The sequence below is a fragment of the Plectropomus leopardus genome, chromosome 10 (assembly GCF_026936395.1).
Source record: "Plectropomus leopardus strain MGB_pleo_1.0 chromosome 10, ASM2693639v1, whole genome shotgun sequence".
Taxonomy (NCBI): Eukaryota; Metazoa; Chordata; class Actinopteri; order Perciformes; family Serranidae; genus Plectropomus; species Plectropomus leopardus.
In genome coordinates, this window is record NC_142185.1 from 36,258,850 (window position 1) to 36,281,294 (window position 22,445).

Consider the following 22,445-nt stretch of genomic DNA (forward strand, 5'->3'; position numbering starts at 1 on the left):
ATAATATTAATAAAATTTAAAAAATATAAAGTAAAGTTTGCTTGATAATTAGTACAATAATAATAATAATAATAAATCAGCAAAACATTATTAAAATAAAACTGCAAAGAAATGAGCTTTAAAAAAGTGCTCAAAAAGGCATAATAATTGTGTAATTGTGTTCTTTCTAATTGTGTAAATGTGTAATTTTGATTATAATTTATAATTATACTATGATTTATTGTAATGATAAATATAGTTTTCCCTAGCTTTTTAAAATAAATTCTTATAGAAATTTTCCCTGAGCTTTTTAAAAATACTTTCTAAATCTACTAATTTGTAATTATTTGTGCTCATTGCCTTTTTTCCCATGTTGTTGAGAGAAACTACACAAATTTGCTCTGGGTTCAAAGGTTAAAAATACCTGTGTAGAGCGTCTAAAGGCAACACAAGAGTGATGTCGCTCACAGTTTCAAAGGGTTAATGACTCCATGGTGCAGGGTTTTTGGTTCACTACTTTCTAATAAACATGGTGTGTTTTCAAAGACTTTTGTCTTCAAATGAAAGTGTGCTCACTGTGACTGGTACCGTGAAGTTTTTTGAATTGTTTTTGAGGAATAATTCCCAAATCCAAAGGAAAGATGACAAGTACAGAAACAAAAAAAATGCAAAATTGATGATATGTTTGCTTCATAACTAAAGAAAGAGACAGAATGGAGGGATGACTCTTTCTAGCAGCAGATGAGGAGTTTGGATGAAGAGGGGGATGTGCTGTGACATGTTTGCATTGTGGGATGTAATGAAGGCTGCAGCCTTTAGGGGATGCTCACTGGGCTTTTTTTGTCCAGTTATAGCTGAAAATAATCAAAACAATACCTATGACTCAAGGAAAACTGTGTGGACAAACAGCAGTAATTCTTATTTTCAACATAATTATCCAAATAATTTTATTGTTTGCTTGTTAAACAACGCTGTAAGGAAGCCAGTGTGAAATAATTAAAGAAAAAAGAAAACAAAGCATGTCATGATACAGACTTTTCCAAAGATTTCTATCATGGAGGCATAGAGAATCTTTTCTGATGTTGCGTCTCGGTGGAGGTTGAATCCAAGTTTGATCTTCTGTTTCTGAACTTTCCACCAAAGATCATAAATTATTCTGTCAGACACTATATTGAACCTCATGCACACATCTCCACTCGTGTCAGCCAGACTGCCTTTAAATGATGTGAAATTTAATTATACAATATTTAATATATATAAAAGAGAGGACATGTCTGCTCATGCTCATTGTGTTCCTAATAACAATCACCGACTTTCCTGTGACCCCCACTCCTGGAGAGGTGGTTGTAAAAACAAACACTGTAAAAACACGTTTTGCATAAAACATTGAAGAGCGGCTCTGTTTTTGTTAAACAAATATATTCTCTGGAAACGGACCTGCTGTTTGTAGCTTATGAGTTTGATATCAGCATCTCAGTTTCATTATATTTTATGTAAAATCATCTGCAAAATGACTAGTGATTAAATCTAATGGGGAAAAGAAAGAAAATGTTCTCCACTACATTTAAAAGTACTCAAGTAAAGTACATATGAACATTTCCACCTCGATTGTTTGTATTAATTGTAATGTAAATTATACTATATTGTTATGCACATAAACTGTTCAGCCAATGGTGGAGAAAGTATTGCGATTTTTTGCTTAAGTAAAGGTATGAACACATTAATAACATGTAAAAGTCCTGCTTTTAAAATCCTACTGAAAGTTACAAAAGTATTATAATATTTTATATATGAATAATGAGTCATTAATGTAACAAGCAGCATGTCACTGTTGTAGCTGCTTGAGGTTAATATATTCATTTATTTATTTATATTCCACCAAGTGGAATGATTCACATGACAAAAATAAAAATAAAAGTGATCTTATATTATCTGAAAATAAACGGTGTACTTTCCACCTGAGTTTCCAACCTTTTAAACTTGAAAACCTAAATATTTTAAATGTGTCTGTGGCATTTCCTGTCTGAATATTTTGCATTGTATGTGACAGATATCAACATATCAGGAAGTAAACATGAACCCAAGCTGTCGACTATCTGTGATTCCAGTGAAAAAGTCTGTATTGCTATTGATAACAACCGATAACAACCTTTTAATCAACTGATAACATTTGAAACGAGTGCAAGAACTCAGCACTGAAACACAACTCTGGTTTTGCTCTCTGGACTTACGTGTGCTTTTTGTGTAAAACATGACAAAATCACCTATTTGCACCTTGATGAGTTTTTTTTGTGCTTTTGTTGTGATATATAGGATAAAATACCTATTAGCACCTTGATCATTTTTTATGCATTTTTTGGTAAAATACTGGATAAAAACTATCAGTCAATTGCTTGTTTATTTCTTTATTGTAAAAATATTGAACACAAATACCTGTTTGCACATTAATCAGTTTAATGTTGTGCTTTTTCTGTAAAATATTGAAAAAACAAAACAAAACTTGTTTCCACCTTGACACCTTGATCAATTTAATTTTCGTCATATCGTGACATTTGATTTTGTTGTCACGTCAGAATTTATGAAGCTTTTAAAGATATTTAAAATATGGTGATATACACTACTGTTTCTCAAATGGAGGTAGGCATACCCCAGGGGGTATGTGAGATTTAAAAAAAAAAAAAAAAGTATTTTAAAAAACAGCAGTCATGCATCACTCCTAGAAAATAATTATATTATAAAAAGTTCAGTAAAAAAATTAATCTAAATTCATAAACTGAATGTTATACTAAATATTCAATTTCAGGTAAGTGATGCTTATTGAAAATTCTTATACATTAAGAATTGCATGATGGCAAAAGAAGTGATTTTTCTTGAATTTATTCATGAATTCTTAACATTTGAAATGTTTAAAATGAGTTGTTTGTTTTTGTTTTTTTTTTTTTACAAATGTTTGAAATTTGAAAGTGTCTTTCAGTTACAACATTGTTTAAGTCAGACACTGATGGCACAGCGCTGTGTTGTACCTGGTCAGGGGGTACTTGGCTGAAATAATATTTCAAAGGGGGAACATTACAGAAAAAAGTTTGAGAACCACTGGTGCATATGGTGATATGGCCCCAAAATATCGTGATATTATTTCTAGGCCCAGCCCAAGAGTATGACGAAGTTGATCACATATTCAAGATCATCTGGGACATTATAATAACAGATACTATCTTTAAGGTCAAGACAGTTGGACGGGGTTGGTTGAATAAAGGAAATAATGTTGAGTTTTTCTCCAGGAGCTGCTGTGTGGAGAGATTTGAACCAGTGCGGTGACATCATGTGGCCGGGGAGGCCCCTCCCTGTCCCGGTGACATCAGCCGGAGCTGCTGCTCTCCTCCAGGAGGACACGGCGGATCCGCACACATCCAGCGGCTGCACCGGAGAGCTCGACGGAAACTGCGCCTGCTCGGCTCTTATCTCCCTCTCCATGGGAAAAAACAGGACTCCCTCTCTGCCAGGTAAGCTCAATCTTCTCCTCGTCTTCTCCTCCTTCTGTTTCCGTTAAATAATTTCTTCCAAACGGGGAAAAGTGTGAGGAAATGTTTGCTCCACCTGGAAGGGGCAGCGACGGCTTCATCCCGGAGAGGAGGAACTTTTCCAGCTGGAGTGGGACTCATTTTTAAGGGAGAAAGAAAGCGACCTTTATTCGACAACAATTTGGATTTTGGCATTATTTTTAAAGTCCCGTAATGTCCTCAGTTTAACATTTTAAAGCTCCACCTCTCGGGTTTTGCTCCGTCTTGCAGTTATTGAAGTGGCAGAAAGCTCTGTGGGTGGAACTGGATCATACCTGCCGTTTAACTACAGTAACGGTTGTTGCAGCTGCTTTTCGCCACATTATTGTCGTTAAAAGTCTTTTAAATCCGTCGTTTTAAGTTTAAAAGCCGCCAGAGAGAAAACTATAGCTGTAATAAATGAGACGCTGAGCCGTAGCGGTGTTAGAGCCCGTTAAGTCTCTCTGTAATGGACACGGTGGTCTGTCTGTCTGTCTGTCTGTCTGTGTGTCCCTCTGTCTGTGGCTGGAGTGGGACTGCTGCTGACACTAGTTGCCATGGCATTGCATGGCCAACAAACACAGCTCCACTGATTTTTAAAATTAAAAGATTAAATAAATAAAGGAAGCCAACAAACACAGCTCCACTGATTTTTAAAATTAAAATTAAATAAATAAAGGAAGCCAACAAACACAGCTCCACTGATTTTCAGGATTTAACTAAATAAATAAAATATTCATTTAAAATAAATAAATAAATAATAATAATTAATAATGACAATAATAATAGTGAATAAATGAGTTTTAAAAAGCCAACAACCACAGCTCCACTGTTTTCTTTATATTTTTTTTTGGAAAAAATAAAATAAGTATTTTTAAAATTAACCAAAGCAAAAAAGACAATCCCTGATTTTGAGAGGAAAAAACTGTTCCCCAGAAAATAGCCTCTGAAAAAAGGTAAAATGTATTTAAAAAACAAACAAACAAAAAAAAACAGCCACAGTTTGAGGATTTGACATTATCTTGTTTATCATGTTGACTGGCTCGAGTCTGCTTGAAACCCGGATCACTGAGGTTTCACACTGCTGGAGCCGGCTCACTCTCGACGTGGGATCCTGCAGCCTGAAATAAATACACAGAGGAAGAGGAGGAGTAATGGAGATTAGAGATGAAATTATACATTTAATTATGATTAATTCAAACCTTGAGCTCATTGGCTTGATTTTTTCCAAAAACATGAAAATAAGACAATAAGCAAATTAAGAGGAAATGACCAAAAAAAATGCAAAAAATCTATTTAAAAAAAACATCAACAGCAAACAATCAAACAATAAAATTGCTTTAAAATGAGCAAAACAGAAAGTTAAGAAAGCCAAGACAATTACCCAACAATTTACAAAAAAACCTGCAAAAATTACCCAAAAACTAGGGAAAATAAAAGGAATGTTAAAAAAGTCAAAAAAGACCTGAAAAGAGTGCTTAAAAATAATAATAATTATTCTATAACAATTTTATACATAAATATGAGAAATATCTAAATCTACTAGAAACAAGAAAATGTATTTTGATCCATGTTTCAAAGGGTTAATAGAGTATTAATGGGCAATAATTTTGATATTTGGATGTTTTTTAAGCAAAAATGCCAAAAAAAATTCTTGGTTTCAGCATCTCGTATTTGTTGCTTTTTCTACGATTCTATGATAGACCTTAAGTTTACTAATGAATAATGCAAATTTATCTGTGTTTATCTGTAATGTCTGAATTTTAGCTTATATCTCCCAATGATACAGGACTTTTAGGTTCTCATATATATATATTATCAAGAAAGTAAACAAAGCTGTGACAACAGTGTGAGAGGTAGTATTATTTATGATATTAGAACAATAGCCTGGAGTTAACTATCCAAGATGAAAAGTAACATTAAATTTGGGACTTAAAATATTTAAATCATAATTTGGATGCACAACTTCATAACTGTGGAATGAATAAAGAGCACAAATTTTTTCTCACGTTTTCTAATCCCAAACCCGAATGTTTGTGGACGGAGAAGCTGCTGATATTCTGAGGCCTCCTGACTTTTTTGTTGTTGTAGTCTGAGCCGCCCTGCTGCTCTCCACACACGCCACCTTCACAGGTTTAGTCGGTATCTGACAGCCGCACGCTGGGTTTGCTTCTTTCCTTGAAGTTGGCACCTTAAAGCCGCCCTTTAAAGGAAAACTGCTCGAGTGTTATTTTTGGTGTAATCCTGCCCATACCACAGTTTTGACCGTCATGGTGATGACATGTCACGAGCCCTATCTTTTTTGTTTTTTGCGATGTGAGGATCATTCATCATGTTTTCTGACTGTGTGGTTTTAAAAAGGGTTCAAACAGTCATCCAAACCAAATGATTTGTTAGGAAAATGTTAAAATTCTTATCTGAGCTGTCTATTGTAAACAAAGTCTTCCTGCTTCAACTTTGACCGACTGTATTTGCTGTGATTTTGTGCACACAGTTTTCCTGTGCAGTGAGGGCTTATTGTGCACACCTCAGCTGTGCACAGTTTTGGTTTCACCTGTAAATAACATGGTTTCATACTTGCAGTTTGTTTACAACCTACAACAACTATTTGACAGATTTCCATGAAATTTAGGTCAGACGTTCATCTTCCTTTCAGTGTGAACTATAAACAGTTTGGTGATTCTTTGACTCTTTAGAGCAACATTTGTTTGGGAGCCACTTCTGCAAAATGACAGAAAGCCAGGGACATTTCTTAGATTTCAGGACGCTTTCAGGATTTAAGGATGTTTTCAGGAGTTTTGGACATTTCTTGAAAAAATTTGGACGTTTCTCGGATTTTAGGATGTTTCTCAGATTTTAGGACGTTTGTAGGATTTCAGGACATTTCTTGAATTTTAGCACATTTGGGTCTTAGCTAGGACCCCCGTCCAGGGGTGTGGGGGATCCTCCACTGACACTGTTTTTTGATCAACAAACTCTATTTTGACGCTGTTTTATGCACTTTGACACCTTATGGAGACTAAAAGTATAAAAACAATTCCAGTGTGAATCACTTCATTTTTAGTGTGAATTAGAAAATGGTTGAGGGGCCACCCAGCATCCTGTTGTGGGCCTGATTTGGCCCGTGAGCCCTAAGTTGAGTATCACTGCTTTAGTGTCTTTATTTGTCCAATACTTCAAAAGTGGGGACAAAACTACAAGCTAAGATCCTGGTTGTAAAATGAATTGTTTTTTCCTTGAAAGATGATTTGAAAAGTAACACAGACGTGATGCAGACTCGCACACTTGAGAATCAGAAAAATATAATTTGAAAATGTAAAAGTGTCATTTTAAGTAAACTGGTCAAACTCACACTATTTAAAATTGAGTCTGACAGTGAAGTTAGATCTAAAAAAAAGAGGATGTGATGTTTTCTGCTGCACCTCAAACAACATGGAAAATAAAGTGGGTGACTTCCCAGCATGCTCACCATCAGTCGTCAGTTCCTGGTAGATTTGATTTAATCATAACCACACTCTGTTATTGACTCTTGATATAATTTCCATATTGAATGATACATGAGTGCCGTATGTTTGATTCAGCAGCATCTCTCTGTGCTCCAGCAGACGGTGAAATGTGCTGCAGCAGACTGTGTGACCGTGACTCACTCCCTCTACATGTCTACAAACATAAACCGCTATGAAAAGAGGAATGGTGGATATAATAAGAAAAAAGAGATTAATCAAAATGTGTTGTGGTTCTTATATCTAATGATTCATTAATATTTTAATTAAAAAAACAATTACACTCGCAGTGATTACATTATGAAGGCCTCTCATGTTGCATATATAAATTAAATAATGTAGCTGCAATAATTAATGGCACCAGAGACTAAACAGGCTCAGTGATGGCCTAGATTGATTAAAGGATGATGTCTCCTGTTATTTTAGCCTTCTGGCTAAACCATACATTGGATACAGTATGCACAGACTTTTGGACAACATGTGACCGCTATGGGTCAGAGAAAGGGCATACTGTATATCAGGCTGGTTTGAGCATTTTCATGAATTTGTTTTCAGTAAGAAACAACATTTATGTGTTAAAGAAACATCCTTTACAGCTGGGGTCAGCAGAAACCTGGAAAAGGACAAAAAATATGGCAGAATTTGAAAATACACCCTCCTACCCATCCTGTTCTCATTCCACAGTCCCGAAAATACAGACGTTTTTGTCGAAAGATCTCAGTGCTATAAGCCAACTAAGTCAGATAGTGGCGGTACAGTTCAGGAGTTTACACGACTTATTTAATAAGCAGGTGCTCAAAAAAAGCATCACTCATTCGCTCTGACTGTGCCCATCCCCGAAATTCTGAGTACAAGCTTTTACAATCTGGCCAAAGCCGACATGCACCTGTTGATCAGAAGTCAAAAAGGTATAAAAAGTCCTTCATTCCTGTTTCTGTTCATATCTTAAATACTAATAACTGAAGGAGGTGACTGCTTTGGTAGTCCATTACCTGTGATGATGATGATGATGATGATGACGGTGATGATGATGATGATGATGACGGTGATGATGATGATGATGATGACGGTGATGATGATGATGATAATGATGATAATGATAGGGTGACAGTAACAGTACATATCGTACTTGTGAGCTGTACTGCAGTATCGGCCTTGTGGTGTCGGTCCTGATGCTGCGTTGTTGTGACTGTGCTGACCTGTTGATGGTGATGTGTACTACACTGGAAATGGTTTAAGTTATGAGGAGATGTTTTATGATATTTAATGCTCGCTGAATTATTTTCGGCTCTGTGGAGTTCTGGTGGACTCTTGTTAATCTGCTCCTGTGGAGCTTGAATGTGCACAGGTGCAGTTACTGTCACCCGTTGTTTGTTTCTGTGTCACAGTGTTTGTGCTTTATGTGTTTTCATTATGTTTTTGCAATTGCTGCAACACAAATTACCCCGTGGGACCTTAAAGTGACCTGAACCTTTGATAAGCTGCTGGTAGTCGTCAGGTGAGATTGTGGCCTAACAGAAGCAGTTGTGGTGTCATTATATGCTGGCGGCCAGCCGGACAGCACCTGCCATGTCTGCGTGATATGCGGACGGGCGACGCCACTTGGAGGAAACCTGTTGCGTCTGCATGATATGCGGCATGATGGTGACAGGTTGAAACAATGTCTGTAACGGCGTAATATAAGGGCGCCTTTAGGCTGGGGAGAGGGGTGGCGGATGGATTCAACAGACCTGAACTTCTATGTTGGAGTCTGGTGTTAACTTCCCGTCTGAATGTGATGTTTTTTTCGACACCTCACCATGTGCCTCCTTCACCTGATCCCAATCATCCATCCATTTGTTGTTGTTTGTCTCCGCCATTGGTGGCCATGTGCTTTTGCTACCTAAATGAACCGTGCACAGCATAGTCCCACCACATGTTTTCATTGACATTGCAGGAGCGCCACTCCAGAACATCAACCGCAGACACACGAGGAAACCTGTGGAAAATAGAGGACAAAAACACTTTGACAGTTAAAATCTTCTTATGAATCCACAAACAAGCTGTTTGTGAGATCTGTGACGCAGCACAGAGAGCTGCTGAAGCCTCTCTCTCTCTCTCTGCTGCTCGGCAAACACTTATCACCAGTCGCTCCGGACCTTTGACCTTGAATAAAAAACAGATTATGAAGTTTGAATATTAATAACTCCTGTTCATGGCATTTTAGCACTTTCTAAGCAAAACCCTCTTCATCCATCTGTATGGTTGAGGAGCTGATGTCGAGTTACAGCTGGACTTGAATAGACTTCATTGTTTGAATGAATGCATGTGATTCCAGATAAGCCCCCCAACCTCCCTCCCCTCCAGGGGTGAACGTGCGTCTTCTGGTGTCGCTGCGGCTCAGCTCCAGCTGATTACAGCACGAGTCATCATAGCGAGGGCACGGCTCGTAGCTGGCATCAGATAGGCAGCTGGTACCCACCCACTCTCCCCCCTCTCCCCCCTCGTCCCGACCTCAGCCCGGGGCCGCCCTTGTCAGCTTTACTTGTGCAGGACTGAAGCCAGCCCTTATGCCAGCCGTGAGTCATCGTGTAGCTCGGTGTTCCCTCATCAGCCCCCGCCCCCCACCCCACTGCTCGCCGTCAGCTGGAGCTCAGTGCGAGCTCACTGCCGCCTCGCCGTCACCTCCACCTGCTGTCAGAGAGGAAGCTCGCCTTTATCAGACTGTTTTGCATCCAGCCTTTGAACAGTTTGCTCCATGATGAGGAGCACTGATGATGATTTAACCCTTAGGGACTGTTTGCCACATTTTACACGCTTTTTAGGCTTTGTTTTTTGAAATTTTGGCTGTGTTCATGCGTATGGCATAAATGGCGTGTCTTACAATCACAATTTTATGGTTTGTACTTATTCTATTTATTGAGATCAATTTGTGCTTATTTCCTATGTTGTAAAGCACTTTGAATTGCATTCGGTTTGTTTGAAAGGTGTTTTATATATATAGATAAAATTTGACTGATTGCTTGTGTGCACTGCAATCCACATAAAACTGAATGCTGAATAACACAGCACCACAGCTGGAAACAAACACACATGATAAGTTGACACGTCACCCCATCATTGGAGCTCAGCTTTGATTTATAGTGCGTCCATCTGTCCGTCCAGCAGCAACTAGTGCTGGGCGTCAGTTTGTAGCTTTATGTCACCGGCTTCCATCGGAAATGGCTTGAGGCCTGTTGCTGTAGGCGGGTTTCAGTCAACGCTAAACTTGCACAAATTAAAATTACAAATATAAAAGACACCTAATGGAGACACGTCAATTTTAAAATAAAAACCCTCCAATTTATTGCAAAAAGAAGTTTTTACACTTTCATGAGGTGGTATTTCAGGTAATTTAAAAAGGCATATTTCATAAAACTGCAATGGAAACCCCTTTTAGTCTTTTCTAGGTCACATGATGCTATGGCTGTGCTTGGATTGGACATAAAGATGGCTAGTTTGTGGCTGCAATAGAAATAAAGCTGTTAATGTTTTGAACATGGATCGCCATGGTTACTGGGATGTTATCACCAGAGGAGAGGTCACACTACATCACTCAGTGGAAACACAGTCATCTCCACATTGTGTTTTATCGACATTTGGAAAATATCGCTTACATTTTGCTCAAATCTGTGATGGAAACGCAGCTTGTGTTGCTTGTAGTGTGAACACAGGATTAAGTGGTTGGGTATATCTGAAAATTAAGCACACAGGACAAGTTTTACGAGCACTACCATGCATATGCACGTTGTATTTTGACATCTGAGTCCATGTCTCGTTTTCTGTGGCTAATTTATATGGACAGCTGTGTAGCTACGTATGTCGATGACGTTTTTAAAAAGCTCTGAGTGGTCTTTCTCTAACAGACACAAGCAGACGTCTGTGAGCACCAGCTTTAGAGAAACGTCACAATCCCGCTAAAGAACAGCCAAGTTTGGCTCATCCATCAGCTCTGTTGTGTCCCAGCGTGACCACTCAGGATGAAGAAAGCAAAGTGTGTGTGTGTGTGTGTGTGTGTGTGTGTGTGTGTGTGTGTGTGTGTGTGTGTGTGTGTGTGTGTGTGTGTGTGTGTGTGTGTGTGTGTGTATGTGTGTGTGTGTGTGTGTGGGATGGGTGATGGGGTCGGGGGGATACGGGTGTGAGTTTAACACCATTGTTTTCTGATTCGTGACAAGACTGGCAACAAGGAGAGCAGCCCAATGACTTTCCTGATAAAAGCCCAGAATGACAGTTTAACACGCTCTCCAACCTCCTCTTTGTCGTCACGAGAATGATTCGTTTTCCTCTTCTTCTTCTCCCTCGCTTGAATAATTCATGATTTCATTGGGAGCTCAGCATTCCTCACATTCCTCCTACTTTATCCCCACAGCCGTTTCCACCTTGCTATGTTTTTATTGTCAAGTGAAGGAGTGAATGATGGCCGCAGCTGCTGCAGCACAGACACAATCACGCACACAATTCATTTCTGCCGGCAGACGGAGAAAATCAACCCATTCAGCTGCTGTCTGCAGAATATCTTTAAACATCCGTAAATATGTGCTTAAGCAAATGTTTCCTGTGAGTGACGGAGCCAGAGGTGTTTGCAGCCTGAATGTTTAAGCATGCAGTTTGTTGCCTGCAGTCAGCAGCAGAGCGCTCTGAGGAGAGTTTGTAAGTCAACAAACAGACGGAGCGTCTTATAAAAAATACAGAGCAGCATTTAAAATTCGTAGTCAACGTGTCTGTGGGTTTATCTCACATCACACAATTAGTCCTCAGGCGCTGTGGACCTCAGGAGCGCTGGCTGCAGACTCCTGACAGCTCTGACAGTCAGAGCAGTGTGAAATAATGAACGTGGTCTCCATAAACGAGCTCAGCAGGGGAACGACCTCACTGAAGCTGACACATCACACAGGGCTTGCACCGTTTGTTTTTTTTAACCCATTTACTTCATTGCTTATTGTGCAGAGGTGGAGGAAGTATGCAGATCCTTTACTTGAATAAAAGTACTTAAAAAAACACTGAAAATAGGGCTGCGCGATAAAACGATAAGGATATCAATCGCGAAATAACTTTTCCTTGATTGAAATATGACAGGTAGTTGATAAAATATCTATAGAACACATTATAGACATGTTTTGACAGACAACACGAACAGCCAGTGATAATAAGAATAGCTGCGGAGAACCAAATGCAGTGAACAACTTTGACTGTAGAACAGCTGAGTGTTTGACAGCCACAGCACTGAATCAGACACATCTGCAGAGGTGAAAGTGACTTCTTTAGACTTCTACAGACAACTTTGTGTTAGTTTCTGCTTTAATCAAACTTTGGATGAATTATTTAGAAACAGTAGGACGCATCGCTCCGTGTCTCGTCCAGCCGCTCGCGCTGAGCTCTCATTATTATTACCAGGGGCAGATGTAATGTTTTGGGGGCCCGGGGCCACAAGCACATGATTTTTCAGCCTTTCTTTAACTGGGAATGTTGGCAGGCTGTTGGCAGATACAGGAGAAGTAGTTTGTAAAAAAAAAAAAAAAACATTTTTAAAACATGAAAGAAAAAAATTAAAATGACTAAAAAAAATACAAAAAAAATTCCGAACACCAAAAAAACTCATAATTATAAAAAATAGACAAAAACACATCCCAAAACTCAAAATTAAATTAGAGAAAACATAGAAAAATGTACAAAAACTAGAAAAAGACTTTCATTTTTATCAAAAATAGTTGGCAGTTCATTTTCTGTCAACTGGCTGATATTATTGACTTTTTTCAGGTGTAACTGTATAAAGTTTTGGATAATTTGCCCTGTGACAAAACATCATATTGTATAAGCGCTTCTTATGACTTTTATGCAAAAATCTGAATATGTAAAGTAACTAAAGCTGTCAGAGAAATGTAGTGGAGTAAAAGTATGAAGTGGTGTGAAACCAAAATACTCAAGTAAAGTGCAAGTACCTCAAATTTGTCCTTACGTAGAGTTCTTGAGTAAATGTACTTAGTTACGTTCCACTACTGGTATCCTGATCGGCCAAATGTTTCATTTCAACATTGGTATTTCTCTCTCAAGAAACTTTGAGCATCAAACACTTAATTTCCTGAGTTCTGATGTTTTTGTTTATGCACCGATATGAGGTGAAAATGTCTATTTCCATTAAGGGAAACTACATTTGATAGCTGGTGAAAATTCAAAAATATTACAATATAATGGAATATTATGCAGTAAGTTTCTCAGACATCCTGTATTAGTTTCAAATATTTATTGTCTTGTAGATCAACTTTTCTCATCTAAACCTATCTGCTGAGTCAGCACTCCTGCAGGCACAGCTCATCACTCTTTTGTTTGAGTAAACTCTCTAAATGTGCCTCTGACACTTTTTCACTTTAATGATAAATTAACTAATTATAATCTATTTACAAACCACAAGACTTGAAACTATCTGATTTCAAATAGGGCTGGATGATATCGCTAAAAATACTGTCACAATAATACATTTCATATTGGTTAATATTGATAGTAAACTACAAAAAAAGTCACATTGTTATTTTCTTTTTTTACAGTTGATTTTTGCTCCTGAGTGAAACTTGAATGGAAAAAAACAACCCAAAAAACATAAATTATAAGTTAAAACTGTTATTTGACATGATAACATTTTCCAAACAGCAGGATATTTGGAGGGAAACTTTGCCGACGTTTAACCGGCAGAGTGTCATCACAGTGTGCACAGATCCCCAGAGCTCCCCAAACGTCCGCTGCTGGACGGTCAGTTATTGCCAGGGACAGTCATTTAGTGGCTGGTTATTGGTAGAGATGGGTTCTTACTGTTCCCACCACATGCCATACCGCGGTGTACGGCGACCTGTGTGCATATGCTATAAGATAGTGCTGAAAGTCAATTAATTGATTGGTTAATCAATTGAAACTTTATTACAAGCACAAAGACAAACATGAGTCGGTCCCGGCTGCCTTTTGGTGCTTTATATAATTAGCGTCTTTTTAGATAAACAGTTCCAGGAACCATCGAGCTGCAGAAACAACACAGAGGAATTAAAAGCTCTACATCTCACAGCCGTTTCCATTTCCTCTGCATCTCTGGACTCTTTGGCAAATCAGACGGATGATGGATTAAAAATGTCAGCGGCATTTGAGAAGTAATTTTCACTGAGGAGGAAACAACAGCTCAGTCGTCCCGTTGTTCTTTGTGTTTCTTGTTGCACGACTCTGATGTTTGAATAAATGCCATGAATAAATTAAAAAGCAGCATGCAGAGGTGGGAAAGGAGAGTGAAACCTGCAGAGCACCTGTCTCCTCAGGTGACTGATTTATTCTGCACAAAATGATTGCTGGGAACAAAATAGCATATTTTTGATTTCCTCGTCTTTGTTCCCACGCTTTGTTGACTCGCACTTTAATCTCTCACCTTATCTCACTCTCTTAAGGGTCCTTTTACATGGCAATGGTTCTCACATGGAAATTTGGTTGCTGTTTGGCCTTTCGTTCACATGGCAGCGGCGTTTTGGGGGCCAGAGTGACATCTTTTGACGTCAGCCCTTTTGTTGCCATGTAAAAGTGATTAGCGATTAACGCATGCATGTGATGTTCTTCTATCGTGTGTCATTACTGACTTGGCATGCCTACTACAGTTGTTTCCGTTGTTTTTAAGGATCTGTGCACACGAGGATTGTCACAATGTTATTATGTGAAGCCGGATTTTTAAAAAAACTCAAAGGAAAGACTTTTCCGGTTTTAGTTTGGCTGCTGTCGTCTAAAAGTGGCCTTTTTCTGCACTGAGTGGCTGCTGGGAATAAAGTAGCATATTCTTGAATTCCTCGTCTTTGTTCCCACGCTTTGTTGACTTAGTTGACTCTCTCGCTCTTTAATCTCTCACCTTATCTCGCTCTTTTTAGACTCGAAGCTGTCTGAAGCTGACAGCATTAGTTTATTTTAAACATCAGAAACTTCACAGGAAGTGTCCGTCTCTTGTTCCAATATTGGTTTTGGTTGCACCCATTGCTGCCTGCTGTTGTAGTTGTATCAGCCACAAGGTTCATATCAATCTTTTTTTCTCATAAATGGGAAAAGTTAGCGGTGAGCACACTCATAGCTTTGTTTCGTTACTCTCGGCCGTGTGGACTCGCTTCTCCTGTTATCTGATGAGTTCAGGAGCTAATTCGAGGTCTGTGAGCTCGTTCAGCCGACGCTCGTCAGCTCCTAAATCCTCCCTCGCTGGAGACACAAGCAGACGACTCTGCGTGTTTGTGGCTGTGAATGTGAGGCTGCGCTGGGATCAGTTTAACTTCTGTTGGGTCCATATGTGGTGAGAGCACAGAGAGTGAGAGCCTGCTTGTTTTCATCTCAGAAGCTTAATCAGATTAACAGAAAACAAACATATTAAACTCTGAATGTTGCAAAAACACTTTTGTGTAAAAGAAAAATCGTAACTTGTTTCAGAAAGTAACACTCGGTCTTGTACCCCGCAGTTCTGCTGAGTCGTCCCTCCGCTGTCATGATCTCAGTGTGTGTGTTGTATAATATGAGGTGTGTCTCTGGAAACAGCTGTGGATGGTGTTGTTGTCACAGCGTTATGTAAACCGCCGTCTAAAGATGCCCTGTGGAGTTTTCTTGGAAACAAACACTGTTCTGTTTATCCTCAGTGTTTCCTCAGCAGAATACGCTGCTTCTAACCTTGGTTTTATATTTTGAAGTCATTATCTTTGCATATTAAGTTGGATTTATGCCAAAGTATTAACTATCCCCTGTAGCTGAATTGCTCTGGTATCCCCCTCAAATCAGCTGCTGATGTGAGACTTGCTGGTGTTAAGCAGCTCGTGGGAAGAATGAACATTCAAGAGTCTGTCCGTTCTTGGTAAAAAGCTGTTTTCACTCTGCTTTTCTCTCTGACAACAGGCCACGTGATATCACTTTTCTCTGACTCTCTCATTTCTCCGACCGCTGTCTCTCATCTGGTCTCTCCCCTGCGTGTTTGTCTCATTCTCTCGCAATGTTGCAACGCTTTTTGTAATGTATAGATGATAAACAACAGATGCAGTTGGTCTGTCAGTTTTCAACATATTCTCATCACAATGTTTCACATATTGTTGCTTTGCAATGGACATATTGAGCATATTTTATAATTCTCAATAATATATCAGTTAAGTTTAGCTGGAGTTGGTGTTGTAGGGGCTTTAGATTCAGGTGAATGTGTTGGTCTCTTGTGATTTGTTCAAGAAAATTGAATCCCCCTCCCCCACAGAAATCAATTAGAGGATACAATAGGCAGGTCTCCATTAACCCTCAAATTACGCAAATTGAAATTGCGAATATAGAATACGCCTAATGGAGACAAGTCAATTTCAGAAACTCCCGTTTATTGCAAAAAAAAGTTTTTAAACTCACACGAGGAGGTATCTCAGGCAAAATAAAAGGCCGTATTTGTCCAATCTTAAATGGAAACACTTTTTAGTCTTTTCTAGGTCACATGATGCTGTGAGGTCACATGATGCTGTGAGGTCACATGATGCTGTGTCTGTGTGCTTGTCAGTAGGAACTGGCTCCTTCATGATGCAGCAGGAGCTATAAGAGCTGTTACTGCATCACATAACTCTGAGAAAGTTTTGAATCCACAATTCCTCTGTGAGATCGTGGACTACATCTCCCAGAAATCCCTCTTACGTGGCCGCTCTCACGTATAAGGGGCTCGCCTTTCCATCATGGCTCCATAACACGCCTACGTGGCCTTGGATTGGAAATAATGACGACTAGTTTGGTGGCTGCAATAGAAATAAAGCTGCTGATGTTTTGAACATCCATCGCCATGGTTACTGGGATGTTAGTGCCAGAGGAGAAGATGTATAAAATCACTCAGTGGAAACACAGTCATCTTGCAATTGTGTTTTTTTTGGAAAATATCGCTTAGATTTTGTGTAAATCTGTAATGTAAACCTGTCTGATGTCAGACTGAAGACACAGAGTGTAACGAGTTGACAGTCCTGTCTGATATCAGGCAGCTAATCGGTGTATCATATGTGATCGTGGCTATATTCCCCACAGTTTAATTTTCATCTCTGAATTTGAGAATATTCAGTGCAGGCTCTGTTTACAGAGAGCGCGGGGGGCGCAGTGAACAGACGGAAAAAGTCAAGACTCATAAAGTCAGTGAACTACTGAGCAGCACGAGCTGCTGATGAAGACAAGCCGCAGAAAACACTCAATCGTTTCTCGTTTTGTTGAGTTCAGCTTTTCATTTGAAAGAGGAAGAATTTATTTCTTCTTTTGAAAAGCTTCATAGTATGACTTGAACCGTTGGAAATAGTTGATAACGATCTGTTGTCCCTGATGAAAGCTGCTCACAGAATATTTCTCATGCGTTTGATAAAAAGGAGGAGGTGAAAAACAAAAAGCATTCACTGAACTCAGCCTGAGCTGCTTCAGACAGAACATCAGGTCATTTTTTGGATGACAGCTAAGTGTCATCACTTCCTGTGTAGACACGATGTCCTTCCAGGGTCCGTCCAACGTGAAATCTGACATCCTTTTTTCGTCTTTCTGGCCCGTGAGTGCACAGAACAATGTGTTGAAGGCGGTGCTTTGAAGGAAATGTTGCAGAGATGTCGCCACCTCTCATCACAAAGGCATTTCCTCCTCAGCCACTTCCTGCTCAGGAGCGCTCGTCCTTAAACTCACAGCAGAGACCAGCTCGCTCCGAGGGGCGATATGGAGCCAGTCAGCTGGGGCTTTTATTGCTGCGGGGTGAGCGTTGTTGTGTCTTTGACCTTGCACGGTGACCAGTTTTACAGCCCAGCCTCATTAATGTTCTTCCTCCGCAGTCGCCTCCTCTTCACAGATACACTCAGAATATATCGTCCTATTAAAGCAGCACAGAGCGAACATGATGAGTGAGCAGGAGCGACGCCGCCGTTAAAAAATCTGTCATCCAACAGATCATCACAACAGGAAGTGAGGGACGTCCCTTTCTGTTTTGGTTCAGGAGGAAGTTCAGGCTCATTTTGGTGTTTGCTTCAGGCTGAGCGATATCAATATTAAATATGATAATATCAAAGTCATTGTTTCTTTCAAATTAAAGGCAGATTTTTGCTTTAGACTTGCAAACAGTGAAACATTTCACAAATCTCAGGTTCAAAACAATTATAATCCAAAATAATAAACAAATACACAAATATTAATTCTGATCAGGGACACGTCAAACTGCTGAGAATGTCAACAAAATAAAAAGACAAAAGTCAAATCTAAACTGAGGTCAGTATTTTCTCTGCGCGTTTAGACTCTGACCTGACAGAGCAGGAAGTCGTCGTTGCACAGTTTGGCCACTATGTTTTCTTCTTCTTCTTTTTCTTCTTTGTTGTCATCATCTTGTTTGTCTTCCCCTTCTTTTTCTTATTCATTCATTCATTAATCGTCTTCTCCGTTCTCTGTCCTTGTCTTCTTTGTCATCTTTGTTTTCTTCTTTGTTGTCTTCTTCATCTTTGTCTTCTTTGCTGTCATCTTTGTGTTCCTCTTCTTCTTCGTTGTCTTCTCTTTTGTTTTTCATCTCAGGGCTCCCAGGATAATGAAATGCCTTGAAAGGTTCTGAAATCTGAATCGCTGTATCATCTCAGGCCTGGAAATGCTTCTGAATTAACAGCACGTTTGTAAGAGTTTTGGATTTGCATTGTTTGGCTGTCATTTAAATGATGTCCATCAAATTCACAGAACATGCTGAACATCACAAAAATGTGTCTTCTTGTGTTAAACGGCAGGTGGCAGCTGGTGTTTGTAATTTTTCCGAACATTTATTATATTTCTGTCGAGGAAAATGATGTTGAGATCATTATTGTTTGACTGCTCAGCTTTAGGTTGCTTCGTAACGTAAACATGGTCTCGCAGTCGCTGAGTGTTTATTCGCTGCTTCTTTCTGACTGTTTGGACTAAAAACTTTTAGTGTATGTTGGAGCAAAAGTTGTTGTCTCATCTTCAGGTTCTTCAGCAGCTTCACAGACGTATTTAAAGCTTAAAAACGTTGTTGCATTTAATATTCGGGGCCCACAGCGAGGACTCGAATCTGTTTTGTAGAGGAAGGTGAGCAGCCGCTGTGTCCCCGCTGATCAAAGCCGCTTTGTGTTTCCTCCGTGAATCTGTAATAAAAACCCTCCTGGGGGGGGCCCCTCTCCTGGGGGACACCACCCCACAGGAAGTGAGCTGCTGAATAAAAGGAGTGGGACGCTTGACAGCTTCATAGAGCACTTCCTCTGTGGGGACTGAGAAGGAAAAGCTGAGTGTTTTTTTTTTTTTTTTTCCGAAGACGGGCTGTTCTCCCACGGCCGCCGCAGTGAATTCAACTGTGGAAATCGGCTTACGGTGCCTCAGCGGGGTCAACGCGCCGCCGCTCCTGCTGCCCGCTGACAATGACCACCTCCCTGCCCAGACAGGAAATGAGAGCAGAGGTTGGAGAAGGGCAGACATGATTAGAATTTTATATTCATAGCTTTGGTTTGCTTTGGGAGAGTCCTATCAGTCTGAGGCAGCGGCTATCACAACAGAGCCTCCCTCCTCCTCCTCCTCCTCCTCCTCCTCCTCCTCCTCCTGCTGCTCCTCCTGCTGCAGACAGTCTGAAGGACGGAGCAGCAGGCAGCCCGAGGCGGCTGAGCTTTAACAGGGCTGACAGTGGATCTGTACCGTTAAACTACTCTGCAGCAAACAAAAGATATGACCAAACGATCTCCTCTCTGCTGCAGTTTACTGGACGATCTGCAGCCTGTTAAATGTCCTATGTAAATAATTCAGGCATTTATTGCTTCTCCCTCCAACTGTGAAGATGTTTTCTGTGAGTTTAAAGTCAGATTGCCTAAAGTAGTAAGAGGAACAATAAGTCATTTTTTGGATGAAATACATTGCAGGTCTGACTATGCAAATGTGAGGAATTGATGTTTTTACTTCCAGAAGAAAAAAAAAGAAAAAGATTATTAAAAAATATCTGCTTGTCCTGAAACTTTCTTAAACTTTCCATTATAACTACCAAATTCTTTATTCATTCATTGCTCGAGGTCTTCACTGAAACCATAATGATCTTTAAAATGAGACTTTCTACGGCTGCGTCAGTTCATCGCGTAAAAATATTCCAGATGTTTGGGAGTTTTTTTGTACAAATTTCCAAAAATTCAACCAGACATATTTGTTATGTTTGGAAACTTTTGTATTTCCACTACAATTTAATATAAAGTCCCAACAAAATTTTCAGATTTTACATCGTGATGCATTCAATAAATAAATGTGATTTTATGTTACTGTAAACCACGGATGCGCTACATTTGTACGTAATTATGTACCTTTAGAATGATCGTTTATGCTGGTCAGTGCAGTTATGTTTAGGCACAAAAAGCACTTAGTTGTGGTTAGGAAACATCGTTTTTGCTTAAAGCAAGCTGTTTTGGGGGCGCAATCTTGGCAGGAAATGCTCACTGGAAAAAACGGTGATGGTTTGCCAAAAATCACCCACGTTTGGTGGCTGAAAGGCACAAAACACAGCTGGATTTATTTATTTAATTTTTTTTTGGAAGTTCCTCAGTTTACCAAGATGAGATGAAAACTTAAATTACTGTGCAGTGTTGCAGTACAAAGTGGGAAGAACTAAACTATAAACATCCAGTTCTCATAAAACATCAATGTGCAGAAATTGTGAGACGCAAAATCGAGCTGAAGCTTTTTCAAGAAGACGGATGTCGTCTTCCTGCGTCAGATCCAGAAAAATGGGTTCATAAGAAAAAAAATCGGCCATGAACATGGTGACAAGTGAGGATGAGATGGATGCAGCTGCACAGGCTGTTTTATGAATCAGCATATTTTATTACATTAGATTGTTGTGATAAATTTAAACTGCTTCTACTGCCACCTCCCTGTGTACTGAGAATGACTCGGACGTATACATCACTCGCCACAGAGCGGTCAGGGCAGACTAACACTGAGCCACAGTCATGGGAAGCGACACTACCAAAATTGACTCCATTTTCATCTGTCTGAAGTCCCTTTTTTTCCCATCAGATCATCATCAGGCTGCAGATCTGTACGTGAAATTAAATGTAACAGTTTAGAAAATTGAATTTCTGTGATGATTTCTGACTTTTACTGCCGCCCAATGTGATTCTCCACCTGAACATCAAAGACTCAAACATTAGCAAATATAAACCTTCAATCAGCACTCAGATCTTGTTTCCATGTTGTTCTGAGGAAAGTACCGACATTAGAGCCAAGACTTTCCTCCTCTACACAATCCCCCGATGAGACACATGAAATAGTGTCGGCTGTTGATACCGCACATTATGAAAGTCTGTGCAGACGGCCGAGCGAGCAGTTAAACTCTGCAGAAATGTTATTAGAGAGGTCCGGAGGGAGAGTTTGTGACATGCCGTAAGCAGGGGAGCTGGCTGAGCCTCGTTACGGCCTCTCCAAGCGCCTTATTACCGGGCAACGTGTGCTGATTTGCATGACAGAGTTGTTGTTGTGTTTTCTTAGATTTACATGCCAACGGTCCCCCACCCACCATTGTTCTGAGGTGGGAGTTAAACAGTGCAGCGTGGTCGGGCCGAGCTGTGGAAAGCTGCTGCTGCAGACCACCCAGACTTTACATCTGACCCGACGTCACCCCCGCACCTCCCACACCTCCCCCCGCTTCAAAGAGATGAGATCCAGACGTCATGTCGGCGAGGAGGCAGAGCAACATTAGGGTGGAATGAACGGAGTGACAGAATTCCCTGCAGGGTCGGACTGAGGTGATTATTCAGTGTGATTCTGATACTTTGGGATCAGAGCTGCAGATACTCGAACACACTGCCGGATCAAACTATTGATACTTTTATCCACACATACCAGTGCAGGTAAAGGTCTGTGAAACCTGGAAAGACATCTGTTTTCTTGTGCTGCGTTCAGATGCCTTTCACATCGATTTAAACCTTTGAAACCACAGCAAACTGGTCACTTTTTCTTTTTTTTTAAAAAAAAAAATCTGGTTGGTTTCTATGTGCTTTTGTTGACGTATAGGTGTTGGTTGCCATGTGCTTTTGTTGCCTAAACATAAGCACGTGCAGTGTAATATCATCATGTGCTTGTGTCGTGTTGCTTGTGCCTCTGGGAGCAGAAGGAAACCTAGAGCATAATATGTGGACGCAGAAGTGCAAAACAACATGTGACGACTTGAGACGAGGATGTGCTGATGTATTTTGGAGCAGTTTGCTCTTAAGCTTTGCTTTTTAAGCGGCTTGCTGGTGTTTTTAAAGATAGCTGTTTCCTCTGCAGAATTGGTGAGCAGATGCAGTAAGCCATCCAGAAGAAGATAGCTAATCTCATCATCAATTTAATGAGTGTTTGATCCCCTAATCAACAGGCACCCTCAGTAAAAATTTGGCACTGAATGTGCTCTTTTCCCTTGAAGGAT

The 22,445-nt window shown here is 39.9% G+C and overlaps 1 protein-coding gene across 3 annotated transcripts in view; it reads left to right on the forward strand.

Annotated features, from left to right (window-relative positions):
• Positions 1 to 3,260: 3,260 nt before the first annotated feature.
• Positions 3,261 to 22,445, forward strand: part of LOC121948776 (SH3 domain-binding protein 4) — a 45,110-nt gene continuing 25,925 nt past the window's right edge. Inside the window, exons 1-2 of one of the 3 annotated variants that reach the window (XM_088083790.1) lie at positions 3,261 to 3,482; positions 18,575 to 18,669. The gene's annotated coding sequence lies outside the window, so the exon portion shown is untranslated. Of the gene's footprint in view, positions 3,483 to 18,574; positions 18,670 to 21,502; positions 21,889 to 22,445 lie in introns of those variants that run through there. The other 2 variants (XM_042494234.2, XM_088083791.1) reach the window with 2 other exon arrangements.